Raw genomic sequence first — 19,453 nt, 5'->3', positions numbered from 1 at the left:
GAAGATAAATCCCTGGGAGGAGTAGAAATAGACCACATTGGATCATTCTAATTTATCTGTGGTTCTATGATGTTTGACACTCATCTCTTCAGTAATTATGCGGAAGGGAGGGCGTGACAGAATGCATATGGCATGTTTCTGCATGGAAGTGCAAAATACTGCTATTTCGGTATATGCTAATTGTATTCTAGACATTGCAGATAGAGACTCAAATCACATCGGCCAATGAGTTCACTTTACTTTCCAACTGCCGGTGACCCACACTGAAACTAGAAACGCTGGAATTATTCATTCTTGACAGAAATTCAGATTTTGGGGGTTAACACTGTAGAATAAGGAATTTGTTGTGATTTCTAAGCGGAATAATGATCATGATGTGAGGCAAGGAGTTGGGCATCTACACATGAATACAAGTATGTTTTTTTTTTTTTTTTTAACTGAATACAGTAGAAATTGCGAGGTCAGACAAAATCTATTAGGGACAGCTTCGATTTTGTATTTAGAAACCAATAATGGAAATAGAAAAACAATCTATGACTCTTTATTAAATGTCCGACAGTTAAGAGATATATTAGTGTTGAAGATTAAAAACGACCACAACAAAACTTCCAGCGCCAAAGTCACAGTTGAAACATGAGTCATGTCACTAATGCCATTTTCGTTTGAAAGTAACCACTAAGCACCCAAATTTGTGGCTAATTTTTTAAAAATGCATTTAGTAAAAAGCCACAAAAAGCCAACTTTCAAAACTAAATGAATCATCCCATGCTTGCTGAACTGAGGCCTCGTGTGATGGGGCGAATTTAGCCTTCATAGTCATCACATTTTGTGATCTATTGGCTTTCTCTGACTTCTTTTCTTGTTTACCCGAAGCAGACTCCCAAAACAAAATTGGACTTTACAGTCAAAAGTGACAAATCCGAGAGCGAGGAGTCCATAAAGTAATGAAGGGGGAGGGGAGCAAAGACACCTTGTAGAGCTCCATTTGACTGACGGGACTATTGATCTGGTGAACTCATGTCACGCGAATCTACTTTGTCTTTTTTATGAGAATGCTGAATTTGACTGTAATAAAATAAACATCTGAAACCTGATCAGAACAGAGAGCATGCTTTTTGTTGTTGTTGTTGTTCCATGGAGACACCAAAAGTAGCTCCCGGTTTCATGAGTAGGCAAATGATTAGGCAGCAATAACAGAGGAAGTGATCGTGCCCATGTCTTTTTACAGGTGATTCGATTAGTATGAATAAGAGATGCAAGGCCATGCTGGCCACAGCCCAGGTCGATTCTTAATCACCTGTATGGGCTTCCTCTTGCCGGCCTCCTGTGTGACTCCATTGCTCACATCTTTATGGTTATTAAAGTTAACGATTGCAGTGTGCCTCATTTACCAAAGCTCTATCAATACCAGTTCAGCACCATGAAATTACCCCGGTCCGGAGGGAGCAGCGTGACAAAGCGGATTAAGAAGGGCTCAGTAATACCCTGGCATACATAACACTCTGTGTCATGGGCTCATTCAGGCCCATGGCAAGTGGACCCACTGCCAAGCTCAAGCCTTGTGAATGAAAGGTGGAGGGGGCTACTTATAGTTTACGTCTCAAGTCCAGCTTTTATTACATTTGCGCTTACTCAGAAAAGTGGTGAAAGCAAATACTGTAGCTGGCAGACAGACAAAAAAACAACACTTTGGAGCAAACGCATCCACAAAGTTCTCTGAAGCTACCCCACACATGACTGGGAAAGGTAGTGATTATAGTTAATGTATGCAGGATGTAACCTACTTCGATGGTCTTCAGGTGTAGAGATATTCTTGTATGAGCATGGCAGTCATATTATGTTGCATATTAAATGGCGGATCAAGACCAAGCTGCAGTTGTGAGGGAAAACCATGGCGGCCCGTCACTTGCGCTGCACATGTCGCGTCGCTGTGACAGGAGGCTGAAGCCAGAAATAGTGTAGCGCTGGGCCAGAAACATAATTGTACTGATTTGAATACACAAAGTCACAAAAATGGATCGCATAATGTGGCAGGACTTCTATTAATCACACCTCACGTTTCTTTTCAATTCGCTTTCTTGCTGTGTGCGCGTGCGGCATTTTCCCTATCTTTACAATGCCACACAAACATCAGGATGCCAAGTGTTTGCGGGTGCCTCCACACCTCATTATGCGCCGCTGCCCCCCCCCCCCCCCCCATAGTTGGGTTGGCATGGCCTGAACTCTTTCCGACGTCCATATGACACAGGTCACCGCGCACTGTAAAAGGGAGCTGGATGGCGAAATGAGCAACTAAATTGTCCATTTGAAACAACCGAAACGGCCGTTTGAATGACACCGCTGAGTACCCTTTAGAAACTGGCATTCTTTTGAAGAAAACGTTTCAGTGTGCACAATTGCACTAATGCAATGCTTGATTCTTGATTTCACCCCCGGCAAAAAGTGAACGAGACAAAATGAAAGTGCAGCATTTCCGATGGGCTGCCAATAAAGTTCTAATACCGTATTTGATGGTTTGCTCTGATGCAGACTTAGGTATTACCAGACATTTATGAGCCCGTGTCTTGGGGCGTGTTTCCTTTTCCAAATCAAGGTTCGAGCAACAGGGGAGGTTGTAAAGTCCGCCGTGCAATCCGCTGTACATTTGGAATACTCGGCCGTAAAAATAAAAAACCGACATGACCGGAATATTACTAAGAAAAAAAAAACCCACGAATGCGTATTGACTTAGAGGTGATGGTGACTCCCTGTCATGGCTATTACATCGCCTCTAAAGTAACACATTTCAGGTCAGATAAGGTGGATTGCACGCTATAGTATTATAAATAATATGTTAGCTGACAACTAACATTACGTATAGTATACTACATTAAATATGTATGTAGAACTTCTGTATACTTTGCTGTACACGTAGTGTGCCATAACGTAAGTAGCGCAAATTGGTGCACAACTGACTTATCGACCCTCATTCACTAAGAGTGCATACGTCCACATTTGTGCTCATGACAAATCTGTTACTGACATGACTTCTCCTGGAATACTGCATCCCGACCACATCCCTCTACAAAACTCCCCGCAGTCCAGTAGCTCGCTCTCTCAGTGGGAGTGTCCGAGTAAATGGGGAAAGGCGTGCGGAGCCACATTTTCTCCATTTGCACCTCATCCCCATAATCAAGTTGTCCACAAATCTGCCACAACCGTTCTCGATTGTAGCCTCTTCATACTTACTCCATCCACATTTTCAATTTGCCGTTTGGCTTCAGCCTCTTTGTTGCTTCCCCGATCCAGATCCTGGTTCGACTCCAATCTCACCTTTCCGACTGTTTCTGCCCGTCAGACTCCTCCTGCTCACCTCTTTCTGCCAACCTATCTCGTCTCAACACCATTTGCATACCATCAAAACAAGTTGGATGACAACCTTCCACTTGCCGCTCAATTATTTGTCCACACCTAATCGGAGGTGGACATTCCGTTAGACTGACAGACCGATCCGTCGGTCTGTCACTGACACACACTCGTTTTGATGACTATTGACAAAGACGGGACACTAAAAAAAAAAAAAAAAAAGATGTACCAATCACTGATGGAAATGGATTTTCGCCCGTCAAAGTAATCCACAACTGACGGTCCGTCACGAACGCATCGTAACGGAGAGTCCATCACTGACGGACTCTCCTTTCGATGACATTTTTTGGGGGGACTGACTGACGGACCAATGGACTTCTGACGGACTGACTGACCCACCTGGCGATTACAATTCGGTTCGTCACAAAAAATGGCGGACCGGTACCCAGGCTGCTGACGGATGATGAATGACGGATCATCAACATTTTTTCAAATGCCCTCCTCTGCATCTTGTGCGCACTCTGACTTGTGATTGCAAGTCCATTTGCTTTCTGGTCAACCGCATTGCAAAAATGTGTCAAGACTACTTTAGAAAAAGCCGACAGCTCTTGCACACGAGGCACTTTTCACTGCATTGCTTCTCTTTTTCCACCTGGCTCACTTGTCATCTTATTAACATGGATATTGGCTTTTTGATGATGCATTCATGAGCTGATATGGTATCGATCACTTTACTGAAGACTCAGTTCCACGAGATGATCAGTCTCAGTGAGAGGTGGGGAAAAAAAGCGAGAAACATTTGTGTGCTAAACACGAAGAAGTGGCCCTGTCAAATGTGACATTTAGAGACTGACCTTGCTCGCAGTTGCGGCAAGGACAGGAGAGTGCTGACTGAGGGGAAAAGAGGCCCATCAAACTATCATGAATAGATGTAATATCTTATGACTGAAGGATACAATCGACTATTGATTGTCAACTTAAATCATGTTTCCTTATTAGCTTCTTCCAGTGTCCAAAGTGCACATGGTTTGTGCATTCTTTCTTTCTTTAATAATATAATCCACGTTTGTGGAATACTTCCCTAAACTGGGTGCATTCACAACAACGCTGAGGAATGTGAAGTTGGCAAAATCTTTTAACAGCAAAATGTAATTTTGCTTATGCACAAATGCTTGCGTCTCTAGAGTACTGCCCAACATCAAGTGAGAAATTAAACAACAGTGATTTTTTTTTTTATTGATTTTTTTAAAAATTTTTTTAATCTGCATTTTTTGTAAACGTGTTTTTCAACCAGCCTTTCTGGATTCCCACCCCACTGTCCAGTAAAATATATACCGCTAACCAGAGTTTCTCTGTCCACTTTTTTTTAGTGATGGTCTAAATTTGCTGTCCGCAACTATTTCAAAGCCGATAAAACCTGCGTTAAAGGCAAAGTCTTCTCCAATCTCAATCAATGTAAAGGCAAAATCATAAAAAGGGTATTTCTCCAAATACTTCTGCGCACAGTTGAAGTTTAAAAATACTTATAACCTTTACTTAAAAACGTTGCTAGATAACACACATCGGCATCTGTTTAGTTAGCTCAAAGGGGAAATTGTTCTACTTGCGATTTTTCTGCAACATTCAAACTGTGGTAAAAGCTCATTTGTGTCAATCAATATCCCTTTATTCCTCCAAAACAACAACAGCAATACTCCGTGTCAAAGTGAACCAAAACTGTTCTTGCAGCAGTGATTAATCACTACACCATGCCGTATGTTACTAAAAAAAAAATAATGTATCATTACAAAGCAATGATGGGTACGTTTTGTAAGGTTTTGGTCATAATTCTTTACGCAGGAATCCCAACACATTTTAGAGAGAATTCTGCAGTCCTATTGGGGCCTGGACTGGAGGCTATTGCGAGTACAGCAGAGTGTAGCAATGTACAGCAGATTAACCGTGAGCTAGTTGACATGAGACAATGATAATCTATTTTGATATTGTATGTCTCGGTGTGCTGAAATGGCTTTTTTAACCAATTTCTCTACCTGTGGGAAAGCACCGTGGCTATGACAAATGACTAGATTAGAGACGAGCTGGGGCCAAGCTGGTACGCAGTGTTATGATCTGCGAATGGCTTATATTACAAAGATCGGAGCAAGATTTGAAAAGAAAAGGGGGGGAAAAGAAAATCACCTCACTCAGTGATATCCATCAAAATACAAAGCACTCACTCAGTCTCATTAATGTCTGCTTGATAAGCTTTTAAGTGAGAGATAATATCTTGATGTGGTAACATTAGAGTCTCTGTCTCATCTCTTTCAATTGAGGCCACAACAGAGAAAAATGAGCCTTGCTCCATTGCTTGCACCGCAAAAAAGTGTGAGAGGATTCATTCAAGAGATGATTGATGACTTTATCATCAGAAAGAATCCATCTCACATCCCAACAGACATGACAAAGACAATAAGGCTTTCTCTCTACTCGCATAACTTTGCCGTTTTTCTTGAGTTTTTCATGGTTCTGGTTACCAAAAGTTCATTCTGCGTTTTTGAAGAATTTTTTTCAATTGAACAATTTTGTGAGTTGTTTTCGCAAAGTCAAATTTTCACAGGAGTGGTGGTTATTTCCATCCTTATATTGGAACGCAAAGGCCCGAAAAGTGGCTGCAGCTCATCGTCCAATTAATCCTGCTTGTGCACTTTTCCCTACACAAATCCTAAAACCGGTTTTTCCCCTATCTGAATCAGGTGTGTTGGAATAAGGATACACCTAAAACAGGGGCTCTTGAGGACCAGACTAGGGCACCCCTGATCTACATTCTCGCTCATCTGAAAAGTATTTGATGGGATCGAGGTCAGGCCTGTCATGTTTTTCCACACTTTACTTACCCAACCGTGCCGTCATTGACATCGCTTGGTCCACTGGAACAGAAAATAGCCTCCCGCAAATTCCCCAAATTAGCGGACTGTCTAAAAGGCCAAACGATTACTAAGTTCACGGCTTGCAGTCAGCCGTCAAAATAACGTCCCGCATCGTTATGCTAATTGCATGTAGCTCACATCAAGGAGTATAACTTTTGTTTTACCTTAGCTTTTGATGAAGCACGATTAGTTCGTCTCCATTAAATTGCCAACCTCTGCATGGAGGAATCAATCATGAATTGAAACGCTATCCTTCAGTCTCATGAACATATTCCCCATCTTCTAGAATGAATATCCATCTAATATCTAGCGACTGTCATATGCTTAATCGCAAGTTTGTATCATTGCAATATTTGAACTAGTGCTCACAGTTATACTCTGTTTGAAATATAGTCAGTTTCGACAAATGTATGGCACAATGACTCGATATTGAGTTGAGTCTGAGACCAACAGCAATGCTATTGACAGCGTTTGTACTTCACACCTTTGTATTGTATTTTAACTGGAGAACCCTGAAGTTACGATTAAATAAGCGCTTGGATCTTCTCGTCGGTCTTGCCCCTACATACTTGAAAATTAAATCAATGCCACCAGGGTGGACTGTGAAATCATACGGCTGCACGTCAAAGCGGGACGGAACTCGGCGTGAATGCTAATGCGGCGCAGCGTTTGCGATGACAGAGACGAGAAGGGGAGAGCAAGAGCGTCCGAGTAAAACCCCTCCTCAACCTTTTATTGATTTGGTTAATATTTCATCATCGAAAAAATATGTTGCTATTGCATTTTCAAAGCAAGCATAACGTTCTACTTTTCATTCAGTGATTGTACTGTAATTGCAAAGTATCGCCTCCAAACAGCATATCAATCTGGAATGAGCTACACTTGAGCCAATGAAGTGCCAAAAGCAGCACGCTCAGAATTGTATTTATTCATGTACCGGTATTTATTTTTATCAGTGTGGTTTGCGGCTTCATTTCACTGGTAAATGTGCTGTGGCTGCTCCAAATCGCGATTGGCAGATAAGCGATTGTCTCCTGACAATCAGACAGGCTGTCTCGACAGGCAATGAAAAACGTTGGGTCTTCCATTTCGGCTCCGCTTCCCTCCACCCAGCCCAGCCACCTGCCCATCCATCCATCCATCCATCCATCCCAAAAAACCCACCCACCTATCCAATCGCTCTCCAAGGTAGGTCAAAGAAAGATCCTCCTTGGCAGCTCATCCCTCACTTTGACGAAGCTTCTTGTTAGAGACCGATCATGTCTTCGACGTGTCTTTCATGCACATACACATGCGCGCAAAATGCGACACCATTTTTCAATCCAATACTTGTCTTGGAAAGTCTTTTGGCCTTGTTCTGTTGCTCTCTCTTTACAGACACCCTCAGCAGAGGCCTTTATAAAAATCATCTGACCCTGCAAAGTGTGTCGTGACAAAAACGGCTCACATTGAAAATGGAGCCCTATCATCGATGAATGCCAGCTTTGTCAGAAGTGCTCAAGAAGTGTTACATAGTTAAATGCATAACCTTTATACGGAAGGTTTCACTCTATGGGCTACTAAATTTGGTTTTCCCCAAAATGTCACTTGGAATGTGATTCCAGGACATTAATGTGTTTTCAAATATAAATATAAGGGCAGCAAGATGGACTAGTGGGCTAGCACATCTGCCTCACAGTCCAGTGGTCCTGGTTCAAATCTTGGCCCTCCTGTGTTGCGCTTTAATGTTCTCCGCTCTATCCCACGTTCCCAAAATGTTAGGTCAACTGATGACTTCAAACGCGACTGTAAATGATTATTTATATGCCTAGAGACGGGGTGGCGACCAGTTCGGAGTGTACCTCAGCTGGGATAGCTCACGCATGACAAATGATATAGAGAATGCGTGGAAATAATTCTGTGGCACTTGTAGCAAGCAGTAATTAAACAGCGCATCCTGATGCTCCTCACTCATGACTGAATTCCATTCGTTGTCTTGACACATTTTTTATTAGCTCTATAATGGGGTAATTTGTACATTAATGTTCACTCTATTACCTAAACACCTATGTACTCTAAATTAAATACATTGTTATGATGGTATTGCAAGATGCTTCTCACCCACAAATCAAATGAGAGAGCTGCACACAAGGCTCAGCAACAGATGGCGGATCATAGGAGAAAAATCCCAAGTAGTTACATTTGACACTCTTATCTAAAATATGACTCTGTTTACTTCCAGGTAATTCTATTCCCATTTTCGCTTTAAGATCCATACAGTTCTTGTAGCTCATGTACTGTACCTCCTCTAGAAACCGCCTATTCAATTCATTTGTATTTTGAAAAAAACAAACAGAGTTAAATAATGAAGAATCTTCGGTTGTAACCCAATGAGAGAGAAAGATAAAAAGGATGAAACTACTCAGAGCAACAGGCAGTTAATATGAAAGACAGATGAAACAGGTTGCCCATCATTGAGCTTGACAAAATATTTTTTTTCTTCTATTACAACCCATCGGAGGAAAAATCACTTGCCCTCCTTTCCTTAAAAAGAATGAGACACTCACTGACCTTCACGAGGCCTTCCATGTACCCTTGCCGAGGAAATGCGTTTGTATTTAATAATTCTCTTTTCAGAGGCAAACTACACAGCATGGGGATCACCCATGCTGGTCGTTGGCATCGCAGATAATTTATCATCACCAATCGCAAAGTCCTTGCATTAAAGACCGTAAGAAAATGTCACTCAAAAAGTAAAAAACTGAAAGTTGGCTAATTTCAAAGTACGATGCTGAGCCCTGCAAAATATAGACCAATAAAAATGGCTAATTTGCAAACAATGAAATCACATGGGGTTGCAGTAGATTGTCTCTAGACCAACACCGAATACACACTTTGTTTATTACTGGTTATACTTATTACTTTGTTTTCAAAATGACTAGGTGCATGCAGTCTTTGTTCATTTTGCCAAACGGATTATGCCATTTAAACGGAATACGTTCATTGATGGCGGCCCGTTTTTCCTCCCTTTCTCCCATGGCGATAAACACACCGTTTTTAATCTTCATCCTTTAACACTGTAAGGCACATCTTTCCGGCTCACTGGCCAGAATTCAAGCCCAAATGAACACTCCTTGATGGGACAAGGCGGCTATCGAGCAACCATCCATCCAGCACATTCACAGTAGTGCAGCATTCATCAGTGAAAAAAAGTCTGCAATATTCGCGTCTGTGTTTTTTGTTATTGTTGTTTTGAGCCTGGTCCTCGTGAACTTTCTTTGTAAACAACTATAAGAATCCATAATGTTGTCTCAATCCCCCTTTGAGTTATAATGGAGACAATCAAAACTCTCATAGTTATGTAGTCCAAGTCATTATGGTTTTATGTCATCTTTGTTAAACCACTCCTTTGTGAGCATGTATCCCAGGGGTTCCAAACTCGCGGCCTATGGGTCATTTGCCGATAATGGAAAGGATTATATTTTGGCGGACCCGTACTTGACATCAAAGTTTAATTTTTGTGCGGCGCCCACGTTTTTTGCCTTGTCCTTGCCCTGGGCAGGTTGTGTTTTCGGCAAAATGTAATTCTGAAGTGACACCAAGTGGAAGGAAAAGATATCCTGTCACCCAGTCCCTGTCATGTCTTTTTCAAAACCTGCCGTGGAGCGAAAGGTTGGCGATGAGAACAGCCAATTTCAAGAAACACAGTCTACAGAATGTTTTTTTTTTTGTTTTTTTTACAGGGGCACCCTGACATGTCTTGAATGTAGAGAGAAAGTTGCGGTGCTCAAGAAATCAGAGGTACATTAATTACTCAACTAGAAACGCTGAGGAGTATGCAAAGTAGCTAGGCGATAAGAGAGAGGACCGAGCCGCCTATCTTGTTCAAGTACTGAAGATCCATAATAAAGACTGAGAAGGTTGGATTAGTTGTATTTTTTTAAATACTTGAACCCCGTTTTTGTGGAGTACTTGATGCGGCCCAGACACATGACGACTGTAAGCGTTTCTCAGTATTAAGAACGCAGAGTACGGTCACGTGAAGATGGCAATACGGCGTTCCTAAGAACATACTCGAAACCATACTTCATAATAAGGCTAGTCTCTTGGCCATGGGAATATCCGTGTACTCATGAACTCCATTCCAGCTTTGGTGTACTTCTATAAAAATGATAAAAGTGGACGTTCAATTGCAACAGCACTTGGGCCGCGACCGATGTGTCGCGAGATGACACGCATGTAAGAACAGACAAGAACGCCACTTGACAAACAATCTCCAGCGGCCTCCGCGTAAGTTGAGCTTGAGATCGCTGATGTAGATGAACTGACCATGAGAATATTGATATCGTGCAGGTAATGAATTATGTAAGATGGGCTAACTCTCATCTCGTGCTGTACACGATAACCAGCTCACGTCTGGAGACGTGTTCTTTCAGCATTGTAGATCAGTGGGTGGCAAGCAACGCCACTGACATTTTCCTTTTAATGAATCAATCAGATGAAGGCTTGCAACAGCCACCTGTCACCATGATGAATTCCTTCATTTCTTGTAATAAGCTGGCTGGAAGTGATTTATCTGTGGTGCGCAGGAGACACTCTACACAGTAGTGGACGGAGGCAGGAGACATCAAATGAAACATAATATGTCACTAAAGTATTTCCGGTGCAGTCGGTAAATAAGTATGAGCTGTGGGGGTAAACACATCAGTCGCAAATCCTGTCCGTATCAAAAGATTCCACTAAATCTCTTGTTAAATCATTGTGTGGTGTGAAGCTAAAGGGGGCTCCACCGCAATCCCCCGCATCTCCGTATAAGCTACATTTGGCGTTGAGTTATGCACTGAGCTTTCTCCATTCCCTCCACTACATACATCACACAATGAGACAAAGGTAAGTGAGATAATGCTATTGATCGCCTTTGCGCTGCCCTCTGTTTGGGACCAAGATTAAGAAGTGTTGTTTTCCCTCTATTTAGGAATGAGACCTTCTTTCAGAGTAAATGAACTAGAAAACACTATGCTTACTGATTTATATAGAACCGTGATGAGATCAAAAAGTGTGTAAAGCCCAGATTAACACAAATCTTTTTCTTCTTCCGATTACAATTGTCATTTTTATCCATCCGGCCTTTTCCAGTTAATTGAGGGTGAGAGTTGGAGTACAGTTTAGGGCTGGAAAGAATAATCGGTTAATTCGGTCAACCGCAAATATTTCATCGGCATAAAACGCCCTCCTCAAAAGTATAAGCAAGAATTTTAAAATCATATTTGTACTGCCCGGAGCCGTGTTTTGTCACTGTCCATGTTTAAAAAAAACGGATGTCATGATCTGTGCTTTGTTGATGTTTTCTTTGTGTCACGTTTGCCCGTGTCTGTCTCGTGACATTATCGTCAACTCGGCGCCTTGAGTTTACCACTCAGCTCTCTCAGCCACTTATGTCTTGTCCAGGTGTTTCTCGATGTCTCCTCTGTTGCCTTTGTTTAAGTTTCCTGGTTTCTTTCGGTCCTTGTCGGTTTATTGTTTGAGTTTGCTGTCAATTGTCACATTCCCAAGTCACGCTGTATTGAGTCTCATCCCAATGTTTGTTTTTACATTTCAATCTTGCTTTTGGACTTGATTTGGTATGTTTTTGATTCAATGAGCCTACTTTCCTTTCCTTTTTGTTCATTTTTTTTTTTTTTTTTGTGCAATCCTGCCTTGCTTCCCCGCTTTTGGGTCCTCAATCACCCATAACCGTAACAACGGACATTTGTTGCAGACCTACGCACTCAGTCTATAGGGAATTGTTGCCATTGAGGAAAGACACAGAAAGATGCCCAAAGTTTAGGGTTGCTGGTGTTTGTAGACTTCATTGCTGTCTATTGAAACAATGCCCGAGTACTCGGTGGAATATTCAACAAGACGCTCGAGTATATAACTTCCCTAATCCGAAGCCTAACCCTAGCCCTAAGTGTACACCATGAACTGCTAGCCAGTCAGCCACAGGGCACATACTGTATAGACAAACAAGCATTCATGCTCACATTCACACCTGCGGATAACTTATTTGTTATTATTAAAACAAATATTTTTGGGGAGTATTAATGTCATCAGTGCTGATTCCATTTGTTGAAAATGTAAATACTGGCCCCAGTGTTCTTCTCCCCCACATTTGATCCATCAGACAGTGTTGGGCGGCAATTTATAATAGTAGAAGTAAAGACAGGATTACTGCGGAGCGAATTAATTGGACGTGTGACATTAACTATGAAAGTGATCCCTACGTTAATTTATTACATCATAAGCGCATTTAAAGGGCAGCTAAGAAGTAACTTTAACTACGTGCTTTATCTCTTTTTGTGTGTGGTGATGTGCGTGCATGTCTTGACTTGATACTTTCAAAGTACACATTGATTTTTTGGGGTATTTTTTTTTTTTGCTCTTCATCCGGCATCCATCCATTAGTCACATTCTCACCGACGGAAAATATTGAATCTTCAATTGCATCATACCGTGGAAGGAAATTGGCGCAGCCGAACATTTTTTTTTGGTTTGTCCAGGTGTTTCCATAAGCTTGTTTCATAGCTCTGGGAAGAAAACCAAAGGAACATATCTTCATCCAAAACTTGACAAAGCAAGACCCTTGAATTAGTCCCTGAAGAGCAGTTCGGGTCTCCTCCTCATTATTACCACCTTTATGGCGCTATCTAATAATTAATTAAAAATAAATTAGATAATCCCTGAACTTCTGGGCTGTAGAAATCGAAAGGTGATAGAGGAGACTGGTCTTTAATGACTTAGGAAGGGTGATGATTAAAAGGTTGTCCGATCGTGTGTGTGTGTGTGTGTGGGGGGGGGGGGGGGCGGCGCATGTCTGGGTTTGAACTTGTAAGAATGTATCCAAACCATCCATCTTAATATGCATCTGAGCTCTCATCGGAGTTCAAAGGTCGCCATTTAATTATACCGCAGCAAACACTTAATTATGATGGTGCAGGAGAGCTCACCTTGAAGAAGGACAACTTGGAGACGGGCAGACGGAACCCTCTCTAACCTTTTCAAACTTGTTTTTTTTTTGTCTGTTTTTTTTTTGTTGTTTGTTTTTTTACGGCGCACTGAAGGTTGTGTGTCTATGACCCTGGTTAGGATGCGGAATCTTTATTCGAATGGGATAATTACACAACATTATTCTCAGAGAAATATTTCAGTCTGTGTTCTTTATGCACAATATAGCTCCAACAATAGGACTGATAGACAGAAAGACACACTCAGTATAGAGAAAACAGGGTCACAACGCAGCCAGGCAGCTGTTGTGTAAGTCATTATTCAAAACATAATTTTCATTATGGGAGGTCTACCGCTGTTAATTTTCTATTAAAATGTCCACTGTTTCATTCGAACGCTGATCAGATTTAAGCTGTGATAAACTGCGCCTTCAGCCCCAGCTCAGTCGGACGGTTCAGAGTTGCAGCAGCACGATCATTAAAAGTCCTGAAACGCGAAGCTCACTATGAGACTCGGCTTAAGAAAAGTTAGAGCATTATGCAAAATGTCTCATTTTGTGTCACATCAAATCATCTCAGAGTGGCAGCCAATACACTGGCGCTCGACAGGACGCTTTCCTCTGAGCAGTTGGCGTCGCTGAGCCCGAGCATCGGCGCCGTCTCGCAGCACAGTGTGTGATCAAATGGCTCACAAAGCAGGCCGCTGCCTCACTCACTTTCTCTCGGTATGTTTAGTCCCTCTCTCTCTCTAACTCTTGAATACTCAAAGTGCTCCTTGTTCTCAGCATGGAAGAGCATATTCAGGTTGAAAGACATGTCTGTCCCTTCATCTCAGTGAGAAATGAACCTGTTTTTGGCAGCAGTAGACACGGGCGTCTGCTACGCTGGGGACATGTCCCCTTCGCTTTTTGAAAGACTTCGCTTATTTGAACTTAATAATGAATACCATTACACTAGTACAAATCATGTCAGCGAGAGCTTCAACTTACAGTACTTGCCGTCCGGTAAATCGAAGTTGCTGTCTTTTTTGGAAGACGCATCAATGCAGCTTTCCTGCAGACAACCCAAGGGAGGAAACGGCACAGCGATTTCTCAGCAGGCCTTGTCAGTTCTCCAAGTTTGTCAGTCTCAATCAGAGTGGAAGAAAAAAAAAAAAAAGTAAAGGCTGGGAAGTGCGTCACAGCAATGGCTGATATCTGCTGGCGTCCGTGCCATCCTGGTTTCGGACCAGTGGATTTAAAAGGCACACAGCACAAACCTAAAGCGCTTGGCTCCACCTGAATAAAAGTGTAAATGGCTGCAGTCTTGGATATTCATAGATGAAAATGGAATAAATTCATCCCAAGCGAAGGATTTCATTTTGGATCCAAAGGGCACCATTTTGTTCAGTCATTAAAAGTGTATATATATATGTATATATATATCGTTAACGGAGAGGTGCCATCCATTTTTGTCTACGTGTGTATCAACAAGGATAGTGCTGTTTTCTTATGGTTAAGTTTATATTATTATTATATATTAGAAATTAATAACGGAGTAACTATGTGGCATGAAGATTAGCTCGCTGCGCTGCAGGTTTAGATAAAAGGCGAATGGACACTATAAAAATATTGTATCCTGATTGAAGGTTCACCCAACATGTGTAGCCCGCACGGGGCGCATGTTTCCACCCCCGTCTGGCTTTGTGATTCTCAAACCGACAACCTGACTATCTGGCCAATATTGACAGTCTTTAGTTGTTGTTAGCTTGAATAACTTGAGTCAAGTGAACGTACAGTAGTTGGATGCTCACTGAAAACAGAGGATCATTTCAGTTGTACTGCTTTAGTGAATCATTATAAACCTTAACAAATGCTCTCTGTGGCTCAACATTTTCGCTTCATTTGTCACACATTTCAAAATGTGTTTTGACAGATGGAGAACAGGTGGAGCTCAGTCATTGCGGCTTGAGTGAAAATGGATGATTACAAGAGCTAAGCTACATGCATAGGCTCATCTTTTCCGGAACAAATTCAATTCAATTATCCTTGGGTTTTTTTCCACACTTTTAGATTTTAGAACAATTACCAAAAACACACATTTCAAGTCGTGGTAATAAAGCAGAGTGCGTATTGGGATGTCCTTTCGGTATGTTCAGAGGAGACCTTGAAGTTCTTCCTACCAGCTTGCGGCACCAGGTTGTCCTCAGATAGCCTGACAGTACATAAAAGTCATCTTTGAATATGAGACAGTCTGTGTGATGTTTCTAATTTGAAAGATAGGTGGGAGAGCAGAGAGAAGTTAGTGAGTTTTGGCTGCTGTTGAACACTTGAGTGAATTAAGATGTTCGCCCCTCCACTAAGGTGTGCATCTACAGTGGGCTGTGTTTCCTGTCAGTGCCTTCTTTTGAAGATGTATTGTCGGTGTCTGGTAAAATCTCTCTAAGACTGCAAATTGAAATGCGCTACTTGATATAATCAAAGTGAAAAGTCGCAGTCATGACTGCGCATAAAAGACAAGTGAGAAACATGAAGGAATTACAAACTGTACAACACTAAAGGTGAAGTCTGTGAATGGTTGCTTATATTAGATTTATCCGAGCAGACTATTCTTGAAAAACGTTTACGTTTATTTTCATTGGATTGTCCCACAATGGGAACCAAGTTATTCCTCCTGCGTACAAGACGATAGGAATAACAAAAGTAACAGCAGTTTACTCCCTTGAAAGTTAAACATAGGTGGCAGCAAATTAAAATGCACAAATAAACTAACCACCAGAGGGTGCTGGAACTGCACAACTGAAAGACAACTTTTAAACAGGTTTGCTGCTATTAATATCCTGACATGACGACGACGATATATCGTAGCAATTTTAATATCGCGATATCGCGATGTCACGCTATTGCCGATATTGTGACATCCCTCATATGTATAATTTTATTTATGTAGCGCATTTCATAATAGTAAGAGGACAAATACAGTACAGGGTAAAACATAGCCAGGCCAGATATGATGTAGGATCAAAGTAGGGGGATTAAAAAAATGCTTTAAATGATGTAATATCAAAAGCCACCCTTTAGTGGATGGGAGCTGTCTGTCAAATCAGAACCACACATCATTTGTTACTGTCTAGGACAGCAGGGGGGTAACTCATTTTCCAATGGAGCCACGTTCAAAACTCAAAAGTTTAAATAAGATGCTACTTGTGTAGCTGTGGTATATGTTGTTGCAATTAGCATATAAAAATGTTAAACTTTAAGCAATCATATCAAAATGACATGTGCAGCAAAATCTCAATTCATAAGCTTGATTATTCCAAAACTGGTTGTGAACTCTCCAGGCCTTCCTAATAGCATAAGTAGCACAAATCTAAAGATACATATTTGTGAAATGCATAACACATGTAGCAAACAACATTTACAATGCCTAAGCACTTTTTACATATTTTTTGACTTGCTGAAGATTGTGCGAGTGCCAATCAGAGACTTTTGATGGTCCACATGTTGCCCGTGGGCCTTGCACTAGTCTAGTACGTCGGATTTGCACGTTAATCTGTAGTTCTTCAATAGCCTCTGAGACCCGTGATTTAGTGTCGAGCGTTTTTATCTATAAGGGAAAAGGTCCCCAAGACAGCGAGCTAAAATTGAGCACTAACACAAGCAAAGTCTAAACGGTAACAACAAAAGAAACAACCGACAGACTTTCACTGACGGCCCCTTCGTGTGCATGTGCTCTGAAAATGGCACACTCTCCTATGATGGTAAAAGCCATGCACATACAGACAAGCCAATTGAAAAGAAAAGGTAACCGGAGAAAAGGGAGAGGGAAGACAGAGGGGATGGGAAGAGGACGTCCACGGGGATGCGTCAAATGTTGCATGAATCACAAAATGCTTCCGGCTCTAATTGGCTCTATTGAGTGCCCGAGCATCCCCTGCGGTGGCGACCAAATGCCTCTGTGTTCTACGTGATGGAGATTAAAGGCCATGCACGAAGTCATATTATCATCACTCAGACACACATCATGGTCTGTAAAGGTACGGTGACTTTAACGGACCAGCTAAGATGATTTAGTGTAACAAGTTATAGTATCAATTCCCACATAATATTCAAACGCCCTTCAACAGAAGAATGCGAGAAGAAGTCATTTGGGTTAACTTCTTCTTTCGCAATTGGATTTACGGAGAAGTGCGTCGTTGTATTATAATTTTATCAATTGTGATGGCAGGTGATCTTTTCAATGAGTGCCATACCACACATATGGGTACGGGTGCAGCACAAACACGGAACAGAGGATTGGATTGGAATGGAATGCCTAGCTGTGAAAATGTAAATGTTTTTAAACTTAAATTGAAAGTATATGTTTTTAAATCTAAAATAAATATCTGGAGGGGCTTAACTGGAGCTACGTGAGGCTACATCGTGTAAAACAGCGCTGGAGCCAAGTCATGAAAAAATATTTTGAATTATTTTAGAATTATGCCAGCTATACAGTTTTCGGACTGCGTTTTTGCTATTTCTGGTTTCTCTGTCAATCTCAAGGGCTGTGGTTCTTTGGCGCACACTCATGCCCTAAGTTAAATTTGCTTTCTGTGCTTCGAACATGTGAGTATTACGATAATGTGAAAAGACCAAACACCATGGAACAAAGATTTTTTACATGATTAAAGTGACATACATTTTCATCAAATATCATTAGGCAGACATGAATAGTTCAAAATATTCACAAATCGAAAACATTGTCACGATCAAAGACAGTCCTCCCAAAAGGCCGTGTATTAAGTTGGACAGTTTTTTAATGCACATTCATAGTATAATGTGATGAATAATTAATTGTTACTTCCAACTTGATGTCTTGCCTTGTTATAAATGCTTCTGTCCTGTCACCACAGCTATGGCAGTGGGTCTTTCAGAGTCTGGCCGTTTGAAATATGAATCACAGGTGAACGACATTGCAACGTCACAGAATTGCTAAGCGCAAAATATATTTATATATATATATATATATATATATATATATATATATGACTCAACTTCTTTGCACTCCGTTTCATAATTTCTCTATGTTCTGACAAAATTGCCTGAGGGGCCTCAATTTATCACGGAACAGTTGGGAGGATGGAATGATTGAGCGCACTGATTGACAGACTCCAAAACAATTAGACTCCAGCTTTTTCAGGATCAAGCTCGTATAAGCGCAAGCGAACACACATTCACACACAGCTGCTTTTCTAAAACGTAAATCTATCAGCCGGGAGACCCGACCCGCCTCCACTCTCCTTTCGGGCATTTGTTTCCTTTCCGTGGCGACCCCAACGGTGCTTCAGTACATTACCGACCTGTGCATACTGTCGAGCCCAACTTGAGGCTTCCCTCAAAGCCACAAAGCTCGCAATCACCCGAATCCAGTCATTAAAGAAGAAACACTTGTGCTACATCAATAAATGCCCGAAAGACTTGTGGTTCAGGTCAATCATTGTCACCAGTTAGCAGTCTCCAAATAACAGGGCAAATTCATCATAGGGCCTAATCATATTGAACGAGTCCACACCTCGCCTCAGAACAATATCCGCTAACAACATTAGCGAACGCCTGGTAATATGATGTGATTTCCTGCTGTCACGCCGAGATGCTGATGGATGGCAAGCAAGAGTGAGGCGTGATACAGGCAAAGTTTTGTCAAGCACATGAACCATACAAAAAAAAAAAAAAAAAAATCCGATGCGCGGTGAATCATCCAATAATTAAATGAGTGATAAACAAGAATGCTTGGCTATCTTTTTGAGAGTGAAACACAAAATGCCACTCGGTCATCTAGAATATGTTGGCAATTTTGCACTTTGCTAGAAGTGGGACTAATGCGTTTTTTCTCGAATGAAAAGAATGTGTGATGTATTTCTGGGTCAAGAGTTTCAATTAACCTTTGAAACAAAGTGAGATTCATAAAAATAAATAAAAAAAAAAAAGGGAGGGTCTGCCGCTCGTTTACTGAAGCACTTCTTCGCAGATCCCTGTAATCTAAAGTACACAGTATTTCATGCTTTGTTCATAGAGCTCATTATGCACGCACGTACCTGTGCTGATTCTATCAGCGCTTTTTCAAACAGATTTAACGGGGGCTTTCACACTGTCACCCTTTGGTCTATTTTACTCTCGTTAATTTTATGCCTTGGTGCAGTTCTTTTGGTCAGATGTTTAACACAGTAACTCAACTTTTTTACAAGAACTTCTTTTCAGATGTTAAACTTTACTGCAATTTCAG

The 19,453-nt window shown here is 41.4% G+C and overlaps 1 protein-coding gene and 1 long non-coding RNA gene across 5 annotated transcripts in view; one reads left to right on the top strand and one right to left on the bottom strand.

Annotated features, from left to right (window-relative positions):
• Positions 1 to 19,453, top strand: part of LOC147142599 (uncharacterized) — a 124,465-nt gene that overhangs the window by 40,181 nt on the left and 64,831 nt on the right. Inside the window, exon 4 of one of the 3 annotated variants that reach the window (XR_015088115.1) lies at positions 877 to 1,078. The exons of the other annotated variants lie outside the window; for them this stretch is intronic. This is a non-coding gene — a long non-coding RNA (uncharacterized LOC147142599). Of the gene's footprint in view, positions 1 to 876; positions 1,079 to 19,453 lie in introns of those variants that run through there. 3 annotated transcript variants of the gene reach the window in all.
• Positions 1 to 19,453, bottom strand: part of tafa1b (TAFA chemokine like family member 1b) — a 102,001-nt gene that overhangs the window by 25,721 nt on the left and 56,827 nt on the right. The gene's annotated exons all lie outside the window — the stretch shown is intronic.

Source organism: Filicampus tigris, chromosome 9 (genome assembly GCF_054856515.1).
Source record: "Filicampus tigris isolate MCC_2025a chromosome 9, RoL_Ftig_1.0, whole genome shotgun sequence".
Lineage (NCBI taxonomy): Eukaryota > Metazoa > Chordata > Actinopteri > Syngnathiformes > Syngnathidae > Filicampus > Filicampus tigris.
The sequence above is the reverse complement of the archived record's forward strand: the minus strand, read 5'-3'. Positions and strand labels throughout refer to the sequence as shown.